Here is a 15,360-nt window from a genome sequence, read left to right as displayed (position 1 = left end):
AATTTTAGTCTAGATGTCCAATGAAAGTTTCATTCTGCCACTCAGTTTCCCACTCAATACATATAATTTAGCAGAAACAAACAGTATATACAGTATTTCTTATTTCTATGCTATGCATTAGGGCTCAAAGAGGTTGCAATTAGCATGTCAACACTAATACACTTGCATGATCTTTCTCTGTTTTGTTAACAGTCATTAACCTACTTATTTTAAAACAGCAGACAAGCTTTTCCAGCTAACCTTTTGTCACAGTGGTCATCCATCTGCCACTGAATGAATCTATTCATTTAAACTTAACTGATGCTGAATAATGATCTTTTAGTTCTGTGAGTTCTGTAAACTACACAGCATCTGCAATTAGTGCATCATGTATTAACCGTCCAGGCATATTGTTACTTCAAGAATTTTCGATCATTGGATTCTTTCACAGCCAACCTCTTCCCTGTTTGACACATTGACCTGCTTTTCCTGTTGAAAATGAAGCACTGTCCGCTGCTAACTGAACTAAATAATCCATTCTCAACTAGTCCATAGCCTATAGCAGAACTTATTCGCCTGAATACCACAGTGATTCAGTGGCAGACTCTTGACCAAGGCTCAGAAGAAGGTGTATTCTTGGTGAAGTCACTCCTCCATTAGTAACACCAAAAAAAAAGCCATGCCTCTTGAGATCAAACAGTCAGTCATTGTTTGGATTGGTGTTTCATGATACTTTGTGATTTTAAATAGTCTTAAACATGATAAAACTTTTAAATACTTTTCAATACATTTATGGAATATGAAAAATTGGTAAGAACCTTTAAACACTTCAACAAACCTTTAAATGCTTGTAATCACTTCTAAATGCTTCTTCGCATTTTGAGAAATTATTGTACATTTTAAATGTTTTAAAACTTTACAGAAAACTATTAAATACTTTAACAAACTTTGAATGGCAAAGTTTGCATTCTTGTTTTGGAAGCTAACCTGCTGAATGATCGCCAAAGTAGATCAAGAAACTGAATTCACTGTTGTGACCAATACCCAGTGCTGCCCCTAACTGATTCAATTAATTTTTAAGAAGGTGGTTAGATATATAAATTTTTGATTGAGCCAAACGCTGGCACAGAGCCAAGCTCCGAATGCTCTGATTGTTCACAATTATCTGCATGGCCTTCAGGTATGTTTAGCGGTGAAAATATTTCCCCTATCAACTTTTACTTTAGGTCACCTTCATTGTATGCTTATCACATCACCTGATATTTGAACATAATTGGTATGTGTTGCTACACTATCCCTTTCATTCATCATGCTCAGTTTAAAAGGGACCGTACAGCAACATGTCAAATCTAGCTTTATTGCCTTAATTCAAATGTTGTTTGTCAAATATTTTGATATCTGTCACTCTTGGTCAATCACATTACTTTACTGAATGCTCTTAAATTTATGTGGAATTCAAATTTTTTATAGTCCCAACCCTAAAATACCATGAGTGCTTGGAATGGTTATTTCTTTTCAGTTTATATGATACTGCTTCACTTACATTCAAGAAACATTCAACTCAGGGAAATGTCATATTAATGCAGATCAGCAGGTCACAGCTATGAAATATGAAACTGGGAGTCAATTTAGATTACATCTACAGATTAAAATATACTTTTGCTTCTGCCGATTTTTTTTATCAGAAATAGTTCAGTGCAGAGGAAGTTCTTCAGCTATTAGTGTGCTGTAGCAAAGCAATTGACAAGGAGAATATTCCACAGCTTTCTGGCACTGCAAGAAACTATATATCATTAGGATTATTTTTGGACAGCTCCCTTGGCTCTCCAGGTTCGTCTTCCTAGGTTCTCTGGCTCTCCAGACCTTTCTTCCCACTCACCCTTGGCTCATCTTCAGATTCCTGCTCCTCTCACCCACACAGGTTCCTTAGCACTTGACGTAAATTAGAGTTTTGCTGACTCGTATTCTGATTCTTACACTGAACTATAAAACTTTTATTCCTGCTTGAGATACGCCCACAGTACAAGTAGCTGAGAGATGACTTAATCAGCAACTGTGGCTTGGGTCTTCATTGACTAAATGTTTTCTTTGGCCTGAATGGTTAAAAAAGGGACCAAATGGTAAAAAGGTAAAATAGAGCAGAAATTCAGGCTGAACATGAAAACAGGCAGTCCGCTGTGTGAGAACTTAAAAAAAATGCCAAGCAGAATCCTTGACCCAGACATAGGTAGAAACAAAACAACTGAGTACCAGGACCACAATGTTTTATTAGCTTGAGCTAAGTTTGGCATTGGAATGCTTCTGGGCTGACAAGAGTGTTAGAGCAGCAAGTCGGAGATCCTGGGACTCTGACCTGGCAGATGGGGACACGATATCTTTTGCAATAAGGTCATTCCAAGAAAAGTAGGGCAACAATTGTGTTAATCAATCTCCTTTGACTTGTTGAATAAAGGAAGCATAAATATTGTGTTCTGGGCATTGAAACTATAAAGGCAATTGACCAGATGAGGTTACAGGTCACCCCATAGCCAAGGCCTTAGAGAAGGATGGGCCAGAGAAGGAGTCTTTGCTGCACTGATTGCTGCAGTGGTGCCTAAGGCACAGTCATTTTGTATAGAATGTTAGGGTAATGGCTACTGTTCTTCAATGCAAGTCAGACCTTAAAATGTGTCAGGGTATACTTATATGGAATAAAATATAATCACGGCCACCAATAAGGATTGTCACTTTAAACATTTTCAGAATTTGATAGGGAAAGGGTTAAAAGGGTTAGTTAAATTTGATACACCCTAAATTGAGAGAGTGGTGATTGTATTGCAAGAGACGTGGGCACATCACTTACTGTAGGTCGTCGACACAGTAGTTCACCTCCTCCTTGATCTATAGCCATGGCAGGGAATATGGAACAGTGTGAGGACAGGAAAAGACAAACAGCCAGGAGAGGGAGGAGGAAAAGGGGAAGAAGGGATCAGCCAGGAGGTCCTGTCCACATTGAGCCTTCAGCACGTACTTGACTCAATCTCTACCTGAGCTGGGAGCAATATATGCAATGTCTGCAATTCATGAAGGTGATGCTTACGGTTAGAATATGACTGCAGGCCTGAATTCCTTTGTTTTGGGAACCTGTCAGGTTGGAACAAGGGTCATTGATATCATCTTCCTTTGCTGTATCAGAGAGTTGACAAAGGCCCAGTTAAACAACACCTCAATAATAAAATTCTGAACCTTGTTTTCAGATGACTCAATGATCTCAGAATTTTCTAGATCTGTAATCGCCTCTAGTCTTAAAAATACTTCCCTCTGTTTCAAGGCTTTAAACTTTCCGTGACCCTTCATTGGAAACTGAGAGTGCAGCACGGCTGTACAACTATAACTTGTCAGAGCTCTACAGTGACCAGAGCTGCCTCAGAGCACATGACTCCAAAACCTTAGCTTGTGACCCTATTTGGGATCCAAACCCCCATTTTGGGAAGCCCTGCCTTACTAGCCCCCACACTGGCCACCTCCTATAGCCAAGATTTCTGTGGTCTAACAATTCTGGTCCTTTGGCATCCATTACTTTGACTGCTTTACATTGGGAAGCTGTGCCTTTGGCCTTCAATACTTAAACTCTGGAATTTCTTTCCTAAAGGTCTTTGCCACTCTATCTCCCTTTCCTCCTTTAAGGCACTCCTTAATTCCCATCTTTTGGCACATTGTCCCTACCTCCTGTATGGCTCATTATCAAACTTAGTTTGTTAAAGTCCCTATAAAGTGCTTCAGGATCTTTGAGAGTGAACAGACAGTATTTATTGCCCATATTCTTGTTTCCCTGAGGGCAGTTAAGAGTCAAGCAGTCAGCAATGGTACTGGAGACAGGCAGCCTTCCTTGAATGCCATTAGTGAACTACTTGAGTTCTTTTCAAACAGTTCTCACAGACTTAATTCTGGTTCCGTTCCACAAAGTACTAGTTATTTTATTTATTTTGTTTTTATCATTTACATGAAAGGCCTTAAACTTTACAATCTTTGGGTTGCTAATTCAGTACCATAAAATTATAGGATAAAGTTGAGTAGTCTTACCTTGGTAGATTTTCTCAGCTTGGCTATTTTCTCATGAAGATGTACATATAAGTTCTCTGGATGATGCACCTAACATTGAGATCATTATGCAAAGTACAATCAGAGATTCATATAGTTCATGATGCCTGCGTTATGAATAAATCAAAATCTTTAGGAATATAGACAGTGGTATCAATTCACTATCTTTTACCAATCCTTCTTATTACATGTTCAAGGTCATTCAGTGGCTAAGTCTTTAACGCTTGCTTTCCTCCATTTGATTCTTTCACTAACCTGTACCTCTTCATTTTCCACAGTGCTACGTTTAAGATAAACCATAGAATTACTCTCCTATTCAATGGGTATTTATATTGCTCTTCCACACCCATTTTCTTTTGCAATGTGAAAGCAAGTTTCTTATCATAGGGAGCAAGAGCAGGAGGAGTGTAAATATCATGGGCAAGAGAGAAATCAGATGCATGAATACAATTCCAGCCAACAGTCCTCTTCTTACCTTGCAAGTCCAATGTGTGCAGTATGTTTTACTCTCTCTCTCTCACACACACACACAATTTCCCACACACACACACACTCTCCCACACACACACACACACACACACACTCTCTCTCCCACACACTCTCTCTCCCACACACACACAAACACACACACTCGCCCACACACAGACACACACACACATTTCATTCTAATTCATCATTTTAGCTCTATCAGATGTTTCCCTCGTATGTTTCCTTCTAAAGTGTATCTCTGGTGCCATCTGGTGAATAGATAAAAATGAAAAACACTCAAGGGCCGGTACAAAGAGTGGAAAATTTGATCAAAGAAATAGAGTTCCATTTCTATAGCGTCTTTCACAGTCTCAGGAAATCCATGCAATTTACAGCCATTTAATTAACTTTTGTTCTGAAGAAGAATATTTCACTTTGTTTCACTCTTTCCACAGATTGCTGCCAGAGCTACTTTGTTTCTCTAGCACTTTCTGTTTTTATTCATCTACTTTTTGAATAGAGGATACTTGTATAATGTAGGAACAAGGCAGCTATTTTGCACACAGTGAAAAGTTCCACAAATAGCCCAACAATAAGAAACAGATTATTTGTTTTATTGGTGTTTAACTGAATGAGAAATAGGAGCCACGAGTCTGGAGATAGTAATTTCCTTTCCTTCAAAATAATGGTAGGGGGTTATTTTACATCTACTTGAGAACACAACGGGTCCTCAGTTTAACATCTCATCCAAAAGACAAAATTTGCAACAATGCAGAACTCCCTCTGTTGAGTGAAGTATCAGCCTATTTTTTTTTCGCTCGGATGGTGACTTGAATCCATCATGAATCAGAGACTAAAGGACTACCAATTGAACCACCACTGAATTCACCAGGACAAAAGAAGGATGACTGCTATGTTTATCTTTTTCACAGGCTAGCCCACAATTCCGCTTCCCTAAAGCGATTTTTAAGCATTTGCTGGAGAATTTTCATTCAACATGGTTGATATGAGGTTTATTCTCCGGTAATAAAATGCCTGTGTCAAAACAAAATTCAGCCTTTTAATCCCTTTAAAGCCACAAAGGATGTTGGATCATTCAACCTCATATCCTCATATGTAGCAAACTGTATGTACTTCATAGACTAGATTGGCAAAGGAAACATTACCCAACAACACATTCTAGAAATGGTTTTACAGAGAAGTCAGTTAAGGATAAAATTAAGCTGAATCATAATAATCCTCATTTCCCGCCTGTTCATAATAATAAAGCAATGCAAAAATGACTGAGTGAAACTATATGAATGTTATTGTTACAGCTTATAGGCTCATTTATTATCACATACCGTTTTTGTAGAACCTTCCAGTACTAGTTGCAGTAACTGGGGATCTTTAGATGCTGGAAAAATAAAAGCTAACAATACCTCCATTAACTGCAGCATGTGTATCCCAGAGACACTTCTTATCTGCTAACCTAGTGGATTGGCATTATCGCATGCATACAAACAGTTGGAATATGGTCTGTGAACAATACAAATTTATTTAAAACTAAGAAAGCTGTTTGTTAGTTTTCCCATGAAGATTTTTTATTATTTCTTTGTCCAGTCAACATAGAAAATTTTCACGTATTCATAAATTTACTCCTAATATGCTGTTGAAGCTTAGATGTTCAATTATCAGCTCATTTCACTTATCACACAAAAATATACCACCATTTTATATTTCAAAAACTGCAGAAGAAAGTATAATTTCATAAATTTAATTGGACAATCTATTCAAATGTAATAATCTGCTTTAGTGTTATCAGGAAAAGTAACAGAACCAGACTGTAGAAAGTAACTGCTTACAGATGTTAAACGGGGCAAAAATCCCAGGCCTTTCTGTTACATTTCTACAATAACTTTAGCTGGAGTCGACCTGTAAAGTAGCAAAGTAACCTAGAATTTTCTTATATTAGGGATTTCACCGAACCTTGTAGAGTGTAAATATTCAAATGATACCAGGCCAATCTTGGCCAGGAGCAGATACTATCAATGTTTCTGATAGGTTTCTGTCTCCCTGACTTCTCAGGGACCTGCCAGAACATTTAGTGATGGTTGCTGAATGGCAGTTGTGGCTCCCAACTGGATGTCCATGTCTAGGGAATAATTCATTCAGAGGAAGTTAAATTAAAAAGAACAATCAATTACTTTCTGGTAGTAGGGGCACATGAATATAATTTTCCTTGTCCGAAAAGGGTATGCCAGTTGTGATTGAGCACCTTCAGAATCATCCAAATCCGTGACCTCTACTATCAAGAAGGTCAAAGGCAGCAGATACATAGAACCACCACTAGTGGAGGTTCCACACACCATTCCTACTTGGGAATATATCACTGTTACTTCTCTGTTGCTGCATCAAATGGAACTTCCTCCCTAATAGTACTTTAAGTGTACTCTAAAACCATAAGAAATGGGAACAGGAGGAGGTCATGGAATAAGGAATCACTGTTTCATGAATTTTGGAGGGAAGATCATTGATAAAGCAGCTGAAGATGTTTGGGCCGAGGTTACTACCCTGAGAAACTGCTGCAGACATGTCCTGAAGCTGAGACAACTGATCTCACAAGCATTATCTTTTGTGCTAGATATAACTCCAACCAGGAAATTTGTGGCTCACCCAATGAGCTGGTCTATGGTAAGAACTGAGACAGTGTGGGGAACAGTCTGTGTAGGAGCATGGGGTGCTATTATAACTGTAATTTTCAGGCCACTTTCTCTTACTCCCGGGAGACAAGGCGTGCAGACCGTCAAGCAGAATACAGCTGCGTCATTCACACTGTCCATAACCTACTTGGTGATAAGGGGTAGTGAGGCTTTGGCAATGCCATAGGCCCTGCAAAGCTGTTGCAAGATCTTGTTCTTGAAGTTGTGCTCCTGATCAATGTGAATCTGAGAACAGAACACTGAAATGGGCAAACCAATCAATACTAACGTCCTGGCTATTGTTAAGGCCTGTTGATATGGGTGGAAATGGCTTGTGTTGAAGACATCCGTGAGTATGAGAATGCACTCAGTCCCGTTACACTGGGGTCAAGATGTTAAAATACATTGCATGTACCTCTAGTGGACTCTGGGCAACCAAGCCTACCATGCTGAGGTGAAGTCCCTTCCATGCTTTGAGCAAAATACATCTCTTTCAGTTTTGGCGCTGGTCCTCAATATCAGCAGCCATCCCAAGTCAGTAACACCACTCTCTGGTCAGGGCGGTTTATTTTCCCATGATACTATACTGCTTTCCAGAAAAGACGGCACTTCACTAGCTTGGCTTTCAAATTAAACTGTGACAAGCAGACTAAGATGGTCTCTAGCCTTTCAAATGTCTTCTCAAATGTTGAACTAAAAATGAGTATATCATCCAAATGCTTAAGGACAGACTAGAAATTGAGTTAGCGAAGAGTTTTTCCATCACACGTATGAAGGTGACAGGGCCATTACATGCCAAATGACATTCTTGTCTATTCTTAAAATCCCAGAATGCCTGTGCAGAATGCCATGTTTTGTTCAGCAATGGATAGTTGGTTATGACTGTGGGCCAGATTGAGACGGCAGAAATACTTTGCACCTCTGAGATTTGTAACTCTTCCTCACTACTAGATAGAATACAAACATTGTTATGAATTAACTGGCTCCCTCTCCGTTACTATCGGTTAGGGATTTTGTTCCTTTTAATGAATCTCTGTGCTTAGAATGTGATAGTTGAGATCATGCAGCAGGGGCAGCATTGAGGAGAAAGAGCTTTGGTCTATACTGACCTTTGTTAGAAAATACCCACTATGAGTGAAACACTGCAGATTAACGTTTTCCTGTATTAATATCAAATGCCTCCCTGGAACATTGTTGAATATATAAACTAAATGTAGAGTTTCCTGTACATTATCCCAACAGTACTTTTTAACTACAGTCTTCAATTGACATCATTAATGTGATTCAAATTAGTGTCAACTTTTGTCTTTTGTTTTTTGTCTTGTGAAAGGTATTGAGAAGAGTGGTTTGCAGCTATACAAAAGAATTGGATCATAAGATTACAGCATAGGAGGAAACATGCAAATGTGAGAAATTCTGCTAAAGTTACAACACAGTGGTAGGATCTCAAATAAGTTTCATTCCCCAAATTGGTTGAAGGTGTCACCAAAGTTTCGGTTTCATTATTATATATAAGCTGCAGAGAGAAGCCTTTCGCTTCATCAATTCAAACTGATTTCTAAATTATGCCCCGAACTTTAAAGGATATCTTCATATATTACACAGAATTCTAAATTAGTCCTTTAAAATCTGATTCCCTATCTGCACTTGTTGCACAATGTCAGTATGAAACTATGGGGTGGCATTGTGGCATGGTGGCACAATGGTTAGCATTGCTGCCTCATAGTGCTAGGGACCTGGGTTCAATTCCTGCCTTGGGTGACTGTCTGTGTGGAGTTTGCACATTCTCCCTGTGTCTGTGTCAGTTTCCTCCCACAGTCCAAAGATGTGTAGGTTAGCCATGCTAAATTGCTAAATTGCCTTTAGTGTTTAGGGAGGTGTAGATTGGGTGGGATGCTCTGTGGGTCAGTATAGACTTGTTGAGCCAAAGGGCCTGTTTCCACATTGTAGGGATTTTATGGTTATTGGAGGGACAAAACTAAAGGGGTATCATGACAACTAAATAAATGTTCAATGTAGATTGATAATGGTACTTATTTTTTGGAATTCAAAAGGACACAGTATCAGCTGCACAGACTAGTAACTCATTAAACGGAGACAGAAGAAATTGTTATCTGGTAAAGGAGGCAACTACTGAAAGATGGCTATTTGATAACAACTCTGATATCCCCAGTTATATGATTCTTTTCGTGAAATAGAAATGTGGAAACAAAATGGAATACTTCACATATTCATGGTGAAATCACATCTTTCTTAATTTTTTTTTACACAGAGTGGTTCATGAGTGGAATGAACTGCCAGAGAAAGTGATGGACGCAGGTACAGTTACGGCATTTAAAAGACATTTGGGTAAGTTCATCAATAGGAAATGTTTAGAGGATTAGGAGCCAAGCGCAGGCAGGTGGGACCTGTTTAGTTTGGGAACATGGACAGCATGGACTAGTTGGACTGAAGGGTTTGTTTCATCGTTATATGACTCTATAACACTAAGAGCTCTTGAATACATTAGTGTTGTTCATTGTTCCCGAAATCAAGGTGGACTGAAGCCTGGGAAAAGATTTCAGCAGTTTGCACTGCTTCGGCAGGATCTTGAAATTAGGGCTCATTTTAGTAAACCTCTTGCACCTAGCCTACACTGTCAGATCATACATCAAACTCTGATTATTCAACCACTATCATGGATTTCATTTAGCCACTATCATATCCCGGTGCATTTCACTGGATTGGTGAGTAAAACACTGGATGGCAGCATAAATAAGAAAAGAGCTGGATGGGAAGAACTGATTAATCTACTTCATTCTTCTTCCACTTCCATTGTAGAATGATGTATTTTCCCTGAGGAAAAAATAAGTGACTCTTCCCACTTGGTTTCAATTCCACTTGAACTTGGTTTTCTCAACCTACATGTGGGCTCCCACCTAGGGTGGCAAAGTGCCTCACTTCCTACGGCTGCTCTCCATTTCTCAGGAATTTTCAGGAATACCTTAGGCCCTTCCCCTCTCCAAGCTCATTTCCATGAACATATGAATCGTACGGACCTTATATCAAGGTAGAAATGCTGAATAGCTATCCTTGACAATCCAACTCTCTTTCATCTCAGAAATAAATGAAGACTTTAAAGCACAACTACTTATAAAGAAACTTTATCAACAGTCTTCTGAGACTTCGAAGATTCACAGTCTATCTAGTGATGACATACAGGTTTGGCCATTGTTTTCAAGTAAAACATATTTTCTTCCCAGTAAAATAATTTGGTTCTTTTCAATCTCTACCAATAAATTTCCCCAGGCTTGCTGTCAGGCAGACTTCAGACATAACCATCCCCACATTTTCTCTTAAATTAAAGGCATAGTTCCAAAATATGATAATCTTAGAAAACTCAGAAGCGTAACAATTCCTACAGCTGTCAAAGATATCAAAGGCAAGGTCATACAGTAAAAAGAATTAATGATCATCTCAAATTACTAAGTTGTTAAGATAACAATACCTGTTAACCACAAATAATTAATAGGACCAACCAAACATAGTTCCATTCACAAGGCAAATATGCGTAAATACTTAACAACCAGCAAAACAAAATAACATTGTTGGTTTTCAACCAATGTTAACAGATCACTATATTATCAATCAAACTATTAAATTTTCACTCTTCTTTCAGCAACCATTTTGTTTTCCTCTATGGCCTATTATGTATTGAAAAATGGTATATAAACTATGTTAATACTACCAGTCGAGCAAAGGTTGACCATTATACATTCAAAATGACTTGCCAGAGGTTTCTTATACATAGGCTGTGCCCTTTCTTTCAGTGTGTGTGGAAGATAGATTACCAGAACTCCAGTTTGCATCCTTCTACTGTGAACCTATAACACCAAGATTGTACTGACAACTCATTACATGATAACCATGCAGAAAATAGCACATCCACTAACAAGATTACAAGCTCATGTTGACAAATTTAATATACATGAGATCTCTTCTCACTCAATTCTGTTGGAACTTCAATATCTCAAATTCAACAAATTGCCTCTGTACTAGGCGACAATTAGATTTATGTCTACAAATAAAGAACACGACGTAGTTAGATGAGTTATAACTGGAAGACCAAGCAGGTAAAAGCATTTTAAAGCATTAATACTTTGCATAGTTTAAGGCATTTAAACAACCTTTTCTGAGACATGGACATTTGGGATGAGATTTATGTGCCAGTGGCAAGGAAGTGATATTTGCAAGAGTGGTGTTTGTCACATCTATTGATGCTGAGTTTAGACAATAAGCAGGAAATAACTAGTCAGTAAATCCTAAATTATGGTGAATGACTGCATCATGAATCTGATGTTCATTTGAAACAGCACAATGTAAAAATCTTGCCTTGGCCATTTTATTCCCTCAACCAATTTTGCAAGAACTGCAAATCCACTTTAAAAGGGCTGGGAGAAAAGATCAATTGTCTTCTGTAACATAAATAACATTTTGGGGAAATGGAGGAGAAAATGTAAATCATTGAAAAGTCTTGCAACTTCAGCAAATGTTGCAAATTTACACAGGAGTCAAATCAAAATAAATATATTATACAATTAAATAACCTTCAAATAAGAAGTCAAAAATGGAGGGACAAAGCATACTTTCTAAACTGGCAGACAAATTACATTACCAATACATGAAGTTTAAACACTTCAGTATGTTTTCTTTGTGCATGTTTACCTTGTGCCATTAAGTGTGATATATCTGTCAGAAATTTATAGCTTTGCACAAATGGATGAACTATCATTGAGTTCACAGTCATGAAGGACTTAAACAGAGTAGATAAAAATAAATTGTTCCTATTGGATAGGGCTGAGAACCAAGAGAATTAAAGAGACTGGCAACGCAATTAAAGACTTGCCATGCCTGTGCATTGCCAACCTTGTCCTTTTTAGGAAGTAGATGTTGCAGGTTTGGAAAGAACCTTGGTTGCTGCAGTTCATCTTGAAGATATGCTACAGACTACTCCCACTGATTGTCAGTAGTGGCACAAATCAATGTGTAGGATGGTGGTTGGGAGGCCCATCAAGCAGGCAGCTTTCTCCTAGATGGCATTAGGTAAATGTGGCATATTGTATAACACGCCTAGTGTGTGTGTGTGTGTGTGAGAGAGAGAGAGACAGAGAGACAAAAACAGAGTAAAAAAGAGTAGGGTCAGTAATGGCTATGCTGCTGAATGTGAAGTGTAGATGAGTAGATTCTCTTTTGTTTTTTCTTTTTCTGTGCGGCACAAATTGTACTATTCATTTGTCAGCCACATCTTGAATACCGCTTAAGTCTTGCTGCATTTATGTAAATGGACTCATTCAGCATCTGAGTGTTGGAGTGGGATGATTTCCCTATGAACTGGGATGAGTGTTACAGGATCTCCAACAGCAAGCGGCAATGGTGATGAAGGGCACTGAGCAAGGGAGCTGGGCAGTTTGCCAGGTCCTCCACAAGTAGGTGGCGATGGTAAGGGAGGCCACCTGAAGCAGTCAGACAGACTGTTGTTGGAAGAAAAGCTGTCTCTGATGGAAGGAATGTCAATGGGATGGGACATATAATGACAAAGGATTCCTCAGACCAACATAACCCACAGGCTTCGTTCCATATAAAAGCTGTAAATAACATCTTGTTATCTTTAATTACCCTCCCTGTTTGAATGACCTAATACCAGTGGAGTAAAGAATTTTTGCTTAATCATCTTGTGGTATTTCATGTGTTCAAATCCCTAAACACAATGTTTTGGAGAAAGAGTTTCTGTGAAGGAGATCATGCATACTGCTGTGCGAATTTTAAAAATCATCTATTGGACATGTCCAGCATTTATTGCCCATCCCTAATGAATGAGGTAGTGAGCTGCCTTCTTGAACCACTACAATCCATGGGAGGAGGTAGGTACACCCATAGAGCAGTAAATAAGTGACTTCAGGAGTTTGACCCGGAGACAGCGAAGGAATGGTTTATGCTTTTAAGTCAGGATGGTGTGTGGCTTGAAGGGAGCTTGCAACATGGTTATGCTCCCATCTATCTAGATGATAGGGGTTATGGGTTTGGAAGAAAAAATTGCTCATGTTGCTGTTGACAACAGAGGAGAATGAAGTAACCCTCCCACTGTTGTATTTGCAGGTAGAGGACAGGGTCACATAAAATAGAATGGATGGCTAGTCAACTATCTTCCTGTCCAGAGATAGTAGGGACTGCAGATGCTGGAGAATCCGAGACAACAAGGTGCAGGGCTGGATGAACACAGCAGGCCAAGCAGCATCATGGGAGCAGAGAGGCTGACAGTTCGGGCCTAGACATCCCTGATATATCCCCCAAAGTGCAGTGGGTGTGTAATTTATAACCTACCCTTCGGATAATAAGTACCCTTTGCTAGCCAGTTAATGTCTAGTTAGGGGCTTGTTTATGTCCTTGTCAGAACAATGATCATGGCTGACTTGATCACCAGAAGGGATGAGCAACATGTGTTCCCCCCACCCCTAATACTTTAAAATTCAAATCCTGACAGCCTGGTTGATATGTTGAAAGCAAATAAATTCACTGTCACATATTTTTCCTACATTTGTTACCTTACTCAGCTGGAAAGAAAATTGATGCTAGGCAGCATGAACTTCATTTTCCATGAACACTGATGGCTCCATGGATTGAAGGGAGTGAATGTTGAAGGTGGTGAAAATCAGGCTTCGTCCTGGATGGTGTCAAGCTTCTTGAGTGATGTAGGAGTGCACTTGTACAGGCAAGCAGGGAGTATTATATCACACTCCTGTCTTGTGTCTTGTGGATTAACAGACAGTGGGGAGTCAGGGGGCGAGCTAGTTGTTGCCAAATTCCTAGCCTCTAACCGGATCTTGTAGCCACAATAGCTATCTGCTGATTCAGTTAATTTTCTGATCATTGTTAACCACATGAACATTGATTCAGCAATTGTAATGCCATTGAACATCAAGAGGCGATGGTTTGATTCTCTCGTTGCAGATGGTCATTACGTGGCACCTGAGTGGTGCAAATGTTCCTTGCCACCTATCAGCCCAAGCCTGGATATTGACCAGTTCTTCTGCATATGTACATGGACAATTTCACGTGAGGAATCACAAATAGTGTGATCATTGTGCAACCAGCAGTGAAAATTCCCATGTCTGATAATGATCATTGATGAAGTAGCCTAGGTGGGCCTAGGATAATACCCTGAGGACCTCTTGCTGTGACGTCCTGGGCTGAGATGATTGAGTTCCAACAACCACAATTCTTCTGAATTAGGTATGAGTCTGTTGGATAACCATATTTCGGACAGCATTGGCAAGAACATTTCAAGATAAATGATATCTCAGAATTTCTTTTCATGTTACAAATAATTAAAGTGTGTAAATGTATTAAAATGTTTAATCTGGTAGATAAAAGAACTACTATTGGAGAATTTTCTTGCCTCAGAAAATAATTTGCTGGGACTGAAGCTGATGGGAAAGCTCACTGTTGAAGCAAAAATTATACTTCCAGCAATAAATACAATACCATAATGAAAAACCACAATCAATAGATGTTCACAAAATGAATATTTGCTTAGGCAATTAACAGAAAAAAAATCCTGTAAGATTAATGGCATAGAGAAAGAAATCATTTTATTGATGAACATCATAACATTCCTCCTGCCACAACCATCTCTCCCCTTGTGATGGGATCATGGCTGAGATACTACCAACTGTCATCATCTGGTGCTTTAAAAAATACATCTTGACTGCCCCCTCGTGGTAACTGGAGACAAGGCCTCAGATTTCAAAATAGTGTTTGAACTCAGCCTGGTAATCAGGAGGAGAGCAAACTGTTTGGTCCCCAAATGAGAGGCAGTAAAGCATAAGTAACAGTGAACAAATACTTTGCTCAGGGCTCCCTTAAAGTAAACAGTGCCCCGGTCTCCCCCCGCCCCCCATCCTGCCACTTTGTACATATATGTGTGCATTAAAAAATATGTGCATTTATCCAGCACTTTTCACAACCACTGTTCATTTCACTCAGCCTGTGTAATATTTTTGAAACACATCCATTATTATGCAGGAAGGATGCCAGCAAGTTCCCACAAACAGCAATGTGATGGTGATCAAATAATCTGTGTACAAGCTGTTGATTGAAGATTAAGTATTAGCCA

General features: G+C 39.0%; 1 long non-coding RNA gene across 15 annotated transcripts in view; it reads right to left on the bottom strand.

The window, feature by feature from the left end:
- The window catches only part of LOC125482959, a 111,528-nt gene extending 100,466 nt beyond the window's left edge, over positions 1–11,062 (bottom strand). For 4 of the 15 annotated variants that reach the window (XR_007261952.1, XR_007261962.1, XR_007261964.1 and 1 more), the window contains exons 1-3: positions 5,871–6,078; positions 4,535–4,796; positions 4,042–4,110 (exon numbers count right to left, since the gene is read on the bottom strand). This is a non-coding gene — a long non-coding RNA (uncharacterized LOC125482959). The other 11 variants (XR_007261954.1, XR_007261966.1, XR_007261960.1 and 8 more) reach the window with 9 other exon arrangements.
- Positions 11,063–15,360: the final 4,298 nt, after the last annotated feature.

This window comes from Rhincodon typus, chromosome 4, assembly GCF_021869965.1.
Source record: "Rhincodon typus isolate 14 chromosome 4, sRhiTyp1.1, whole genome shotgun sequence".
Lineage (NCBI taxonomy): Eukaryota > Metazoa > Chordata > Chondrichthyes > Orectolobiformes > Rhincodontidae > Rhincodon > Rhincodon typus.
This window is presented reverse-complemented; position numbering and strand designations above follow the sequence as displayed.